The sequence below is a fragment of the Macrobrachium rosenbergii genome, chromosome 7 (assembly GCF_040412425.1).
Source record: "Macrobrachium rosenbergii isolate ZJJX-2024 chromosome 7, ASM4041242v1, whole genome shotgun sequence".
Taxonomy (NCBI): domain Eukaryota; kingdom Metazoa; phylum Arthropoda; class Malacostraca; order Decapoda; family Palaemonidae; genus Macrobrachium; species Macrobrachium rosenbergii.
In genome coordinates, this window is record NC_089747.1 from 33,137,423 (window position 1) to 33,145,042 (window position 7,620).

Genomic DNA, 7,620 nt, shown 5'->3' on the forward strand with positions numbered 1-7,620 from the left:
CTAGGAAAAGACTCGACACAAAGGATCGATACAGGCTCAATAGAATAGCTAGGAAAAGACTCGATACAAAGGATCAATAAAGGCTCATTAGAATGGCTAGGAAAAGGCTCGATGCAAAGGATCGATACAGGATCATTAGAATGGCTAGGAAAAGGCTCGATACAAATGATCGATACAGGATCATTAGAATGGCTTGGAAAAGGCTCGATACAAAGGATCGATGTAGGCTCATTAGAATGGCTAGGAAAAGACTCGATACAAAGGATCGAAGCCGGCTCATTAGAATGGCTAGGAAAAGACTCGATACAAAGGATCGAAGCAGGCTCATTAGAATGGCTAGCAAAAGGCTCGATGCAAAGGATCAATACAGGCTCATTAGAATGGCTAGGAAAAGACTCGATACAAAGGATCGATGTAGGCTCATTAGAATGGCTAGAAAAAGACTCGATACAAAGGATCGATGTAGGCTCACTAGAATGGTTAGGAAAAGACTCGATACAAAGGATCGATACAGGCTCAGTAGAATGGCTAGGAAAAGGCTCGATACAGAGGATCTGTAAATGCTAACTAGAATGGCCAGGAAAAGGCCCGATACAAAGGATCGATGTAGGCTCATTAGAATGGCTAGGAAAAGACTTGATACAAAGGATCGATACAGGCTCAGTAGAATGGCTAGGAAAAGACTCGATACAAAGGATCGATACAGGCTGATTAGAATGGCTACGAAAAGACTCGATACAAAGGATCGATACAGGCTCATTAGAATGGCTAGGAAAAGACTCGATACAAAGGATCAATGTAGGCTCATTAGAATGGCTAGGAAAAGACTCGATACAAAGGATCAATACAGGCTCATTAGAATGGCTAGGAAAAGGCTCGATGCAAAGCATCGATACAGGCTCACTAGAATGGCTTGGAAAAGGCTCGACGCAAAGGATCAACACAGGCTCGCTAGATTAGCTTGGAAAAGGCTCGATACAAAGGATCGATGTAGGCTCATTAGAATGTCTAGGAAAAGGCTCGATACAAAGGATCGATACAGGCTCACTAGAATGGCTAGGAAAAGGCTTGATACAAAGGATCGATACAGGCTCACTAGAATGGCTAGGAAAAGACTCGATGCAAAGGATCAATACAGGCTCACTAGAATGGCTAGGAAAAGATTCGATACAAAGGATCGATACAGGCTCATTAGAATGTTTAGGAAAAGGCTCGACACAAAGGATCGATACAGGCTCAATAGAATAGCTAGGAAAAGACTCGATACAAAGGATCGATACAGGCTCATTAGAATGGGTAGGAAAAGGCTCGATGCAAAGGATCGATAAAGGCTCACTAGAATGGCTGGGAAAAGATTCGATACAAAGGATCGATACAGGCTCAATAGAATAGCTAGGAAAAGACTCGATACAAAGGATCGATACAGGCTCACTAGAATGGCTAGGAAAAGATTCGATACAAAGGATCGATACAGGCTCAACAGAATGGCTAGGAAAAGGCTCGATACAAAGGATTGATACAGGCTCAGTAGAATGGCTAGGAAAAGGCTTGATACAAAAGATTGATACAGGCTCACTAGAGTGGCTAGGAAAAGACTCGATACAAAGGATCGATACAGGCTCATTAGAATGGGTAGGAAAAGGCTCGATGCAAAGGATCGATACAGGCTCACTAGAATGGCTACGAAAAGGCTCGACACAAAGGATCGATACAGGCTCAATAGAATTGCTAGGAATAGACTCGATACAAAGGATCGATACAGGCTCAATAGAATAGCTAGGAAAAGGCTCGACACAAAGGATCGATACAGGCTCAATAGAATAGCTAGGAAAAGACTCGATACAAATGATCGATACAGGCTCAATAGAATAGCTAGGAAAAGGCTCGACACAAAGGATCGATACAGGCTCAATAGAATTGCTAGGAATAGACTCGATACAAAGGATCGATACAGGCTCAATAGAATAGCTAGGAAAAGGCTCGACACAAAGGATCGATACAGGCTCAATAGAATAGCTAGGAAAAGACTCGATACAAATGATCGATACAGGCTCAATAGAATAGCCAGGAAAAGGCTCGACACAAAGGATCGATACAGGCTCAATAGAATTGCTAGGGAATAGACTCGATACAAAGGATCGATACAGGCTCAATAGAATAGCTAGGAAAAGGCTCGACACAAAGGATCGATACAGGCTCAATAGAATAGCTAGGAAAAGGCTCGACACAAAGGATCGATACAGGCTCAATAGAATTGCTAGGAATAGACTCGATACAAAGGATCGATACAGGCTCAATAGAATAGCTAGGAAAAGATTCGATACAAAGGATCGATACAGGCTCAATAGAATAGCTAGGAAAGGCTCGACACAAAGGATCGATACAGGCTCAATAGAATTGCTAGGAATAGACTCGATACAAAGGATCGATACAGGCTCAATAGAATAGCTAGGAAAGGCTCGACACAAAGGATCGATACAGGCTCAATAGAACAGCTAGGAAAAGACTCGATACAAATGATCGATACAGGCTCAATAGAATAGCTAGGAAAAGGCTCGACACAAAGGATCGATACAGGCTCAATAGAATTGCTAGGAATAGACTCGATACAAAGGATCGATACAGGCTCAATAGAATAGCTAGGAAAAGGCTCGACACAAAGGATCGATACAGGCTCAATAGAATAGCTAGGAAAAGGCTCGACACAAAGGATCGATACAGGCTCAATAGAATTGCTAGGAATAGACTCGATACAAAGGATCGATACAGGCTCAATAGAATAGCTAGGAAAAGATTCGATACAAAGGATCGATACAGGCTCAATAGAATAGCTAGGAAAAGGCTCGACACAAAGGATCGATACAGGCTCAATAGAATTGCTAGGAATAGACTCGATACAAAGGATCGATACAGGCTCAATAGAATAGCTAGGAAAAAGGCTCGACACAAAGGATCGATACAGGCTCAATAGAATAGCTGGAAAAAGACTCGATACAAATGATCAATACAGGCTCAATAGAATAGCTAGGAAAAGGCTCGACACAAAGGATCGATACAGGCTCAATAGAATTGCTAGGAATAGACTCGATACAAAGGATCGATACAGGCTCAATAGAATAGCTAGGAAAAGGCTCGACACAAAGGATCGATACAGGCTCAATAGAATAGCTAGGAAAAGACTCGATACAAATGATCGATACAGGCTCAATAGAATAGCTAGGAAAAGGCTCGACACAAAGGATCGATACAGGCTCAATAGAATTGCTAGGAATAGACTCGATACAAAGGATCGATACAGGCTCAATAGAATAGCTAGGAAAGGCTCGACACAAAGGATCGATACAGGCTCAATAGAATAGCTAGGAAAGGCTCGACACAAAGGATCGATACAGGCTCAATAGAATTGCTAGGAATAGACTCGATACAAAGGATCGATACAGGCTCAATAGAATAGCTAGGAAAGATTCGATACAAAGGATCGATACAGGCTCAATAGAATAGCTGGGAAAAGGCTCGACACAAAAGGATCGATACAGGCTCAATAGAATTGCTAGGAATAGACTCGATACAAAGGATCGATACAGGCTCAATAGAATAGCTAGGAAAAGGCTCGACACAAAGGATCGATACAGGCTCAATAGAATAGCTAGGAAAAGACTCGATACAAATGATCGATACAGGCTCAATAGAATAGCTAGGAAAAGGCTCGACACAAAGGATCGATACAGGCTAACTAGAATAGCTAGGAAAAGACTCGATACAAATGATCGATACAGGCTCAATAGAATAGCTAGGAAAAGGCTCGACACAAAGGATCGATACAGGCTAACTAGAATAGCTAGGAAAAGACTCGATACAAAGGATCTATACAGGCTCACTAGAATGGCTAGGAAAAGATTCGATACAAAGGATCGATACAGGCTCATTAGAATGGGTAGGAAAAGGCTCGATGCAAAGGATCGATACAGGCTCACTAGAATGGCTAGGAAAAGATTCGATACAAAGGATCGATACAGGCTCAATAGAATAGCTAGGAAAAGGCTCGACACAAAGGATCGATACAGGCTCAATAGAATAGCTAGGAAAAGACTCGATACAAAGGATCTATACAGGGTCAATAGAATAGCTAGGAAAAGGCTCGATACAAAGGATCGATACAGGCTCACTAGAATGGCTAGGAATTGGCTCGATACAAAAAATCGATACAGTCTCACTAGAATGGCTAGGAAAAGGCTCGATACAAAGGATCGATGCACGCTCACTAGAATGGCTAGGAAAAGGCTCGATACAAAGGATCGATACAGGCTCACTAGAATGGCTACGAAAAGGCTCGATACAAAGGATCAATACAGGTTCACTAGAATGGCTAGGAAATGGCTCGATACAAAGGATCAATACAGGTTCACTAGAATGGCTAGGAAATGGCTCGTTACAAAGGATCGATACAGGTTCAATAGAATGGCCAGGAAAAGTCTCGCTACAAATGATCGATACAGGCTCACTAGAATGGCTAGGAAAAGGCTCGATACAAAGGATAGATACAGGCTCATTAGAATGGCTAGGAAATGGCTCGATACAACGCATCAATACAGGCTCACTAGAATGGCTAGGAAAAGACTCGATGCAAAGAATCGATACAAGCTCATCAGAATGGCTAGGAAAAGTCTCGCTGCAAAGGATCGATACAGACTAACTAGAATAGCTAGGAAAATGCTCGCACCAAAAGATCAATACAGGCTCACTAGAATGGCTACGAAAAGGCTTGATACAATAGATCGATACAGGCTCACTAGAATGGCTAGGAAAAGGTTCGATATAAAGGATTGATACAGGCTCAGTAGAATGGCTAGGAAAAGGCTCGATACAAAAGATCGATACAGGCTCACTAGAATGGCTAGGAAAAGACTCGATACAAAAGATCGATACAGGCTCACTAGAATGGCCAGGAAAAGGCTCGATACAAAGGATCGATACAGGCTCACTAGAATGGCTAGGAAAAGGTTCGATACAAAGGATCGATACAGGCTCAGTAGAATGGCTAGGAAAAGGCTCGATACAAAGGATCGATACAGGCTAACTAGAGTGGCTAGGAAAAGGCTCGATACAAAGGATCGATACAGGCTCACTAGAGTGGCTAGGAAAAGGCTCGATACAAAGGATCGATACAGGCTCACTAGAATGGCTAGGAAAAGGCTTGATACAAAGGATCGATACAGGCTAACTAGAATGGCTAGGAAAAGTCTCGCTACAAATGATCGATACAGGCTCACTAGAATGGCTAGGAAAAGTCTCGCTACAAAGGATCGATACAGGCTCAGTAAAATAGCTAGGAAAAGGCTCGATACAAAAGATCGATACAGGTTCACTAGAATGGCTAAAAAAAAAAAGGCTTGATACAAAGGATCGATACAGGCTCACTAGAATGGCTAGGAAAAGGTTCGATACAAAGGATCGATACAGGCTCAGTAGAATGGCTAGGAAAAGGCTCGATACAAAAGATTGATACAGGCTCACTAGAATGGCTAGGAAAAAGCTCGATACAAAGGATCGATACAGGCTCACTAGAATGGCTAGGAAAAGGTTCGATACAAAGGATCGATACAGGCTCACTAGAATGGCTAGGAAAATGTTCGATACAAAGGATCGATACAGGCTCAGTAGAATGGCTAGGAAAAGGCTCGATACAAAGGATCGATACAGGCTCACTAGAGTGGCTAGGAAAAGGCTTGCTACAGAGGATATGGAGATACCAAATAACACGGAAAAAGATCGAGCCTTTTCCTAGATGATCCTCAGTCTATGTAAAAGCTCGTGAAATGTTAACTGAAAGGACTTTTCAGGTAACGAGGATAATAAAACTGGCATATTTATTATAAGTATCTGTCCAGAAATGATCGGAAGAGTCAACTTCAAAAATGAGAACCTTCAAAACTGAGAAAGACTGGATTATAAGGTCTGAGTAGACACATTAGAAAACAAGTAAAAAACATGTGTCGAAGTTTCTTCGGCGCACTCGAGTTTTTTGTACATCGTATAATCAAGGCCACCGAAAATAGATCTCTCTTTCGGTAGTCTCGGTAAAATGCTGTATGAGCTGCGGCCCATGAAACTTTAACCACGGACTGGTGGTGGCCTGGCCATATCGTTGCCAGGCTCACGATTATGGCTAAATTTAACCTTAAATAAAATAAAAACTACATGGGCTAGAGGGCTGCAATTCGCTAAGTTTGATGATATGAGGGTGGATGATCAACATATCAATTTGCAGCCCTCTTGCCTCAGTAGTTTTTAAGATCTGAGGGCGGACAGAAAAAGTGAGGACAGGAAAAAGTGCGGACGGACAGAGAAAGCCGGCACAATAGTTTTTTTTCAGAAAACTAAAACCTAAAAGTCAAGCCTCTTTAATAAAGGTAAAACAATGACTTGGAAAAGGGTTAATAAAGCATCCATTTAGAAATATCGGAGAAGAGCTAACTAGAGAATCTCGGAAACATGACCAGAAAAATCCTAAAGGCTCATTATAAAAAACCCAAGAAAAACGCTTAAAACTCCTATGGAAAGAGCCTTAAGTCTTGTTTAAATATTAGAGAAGACTAAAAATCCCGTAAAAGCCTCTTAAACAGATGGAAAAGATCTCTGCGAAGAAGAACCTGCAAGACTTGCTAAGCAAAGACAGTCAGAGTTCTCTCCGAAAAAGATCGGCAAGGCACTCGTCAGAAATGATGGGCAAGGCAGCATTCGAGCGAGTGGAAACGATCCTCGGTTGTTCCAACCACAAATGAATATTCGGTTATTAGCCTTGACTCGATGTTTACCGTGGGGGTAATTGCAAATATTGATGTAATTAATTAGTTTCAATTATGTTCTTGAAATTACCGTTACGGCCGTAATTAACCTTCGTGTTAATGTCGTCGCGACTGTTAATAGCAAATAGCCAATTTCGTTGTTTTTGTAATTATTTTCTTCCTCTTTCTATTCATTTCCTTTTGCTAGTGTGTGTCGTGGGGTTTTTAAAGGCTAGACAGTTTAATTAATTGATTAATTAGGAGTTATTTAAAGAGAGAGAGAGAGAGAGAGAGAGAGAGAGAGAGAGAGAGAGAGAGAGAGAGAGAGAGAGTTTCTTGTATGTCTCTTATGAACGGTTTTACCTCGGTGAGGTCAGGATTGCCTAGCTGAGCCCCTCCTGTTTTGATGGCATATATACATTTGGACGAAGTAATGATCACTCAGGCCTTGTGTTTCTCTCTCTCTCTCTCTCTCTCTCTCTCTCTCTCTCTCTCTCTCTCCCTACACACACACACCTCAGGTGTGACCCAAAACTGTTGACTAATAACCACGTACACAATAAACTGTGGAGGCCAACAGAATCTTACTGGATTTTGGGGAACGCACCCAATTCCTACCTCCTAGTCCGGCTCTAGAATCAAACGCTGGTATCTTGTTTGTAGGTGAGTGCGACACCACTGCGCCATGAGCCCCGAGAGAGAGAGAGAGAGAGAGAGAGAGAGAGAGAGAGAGAGAGAGAGAGAGAGAGAGAGAGAGAGAGAGAAAGTTCAATTAAATGACCAACTACGTCTTCTGTAGTACAGTGTGGGAAAGTGAGGGAAAGCTAATAAGTCG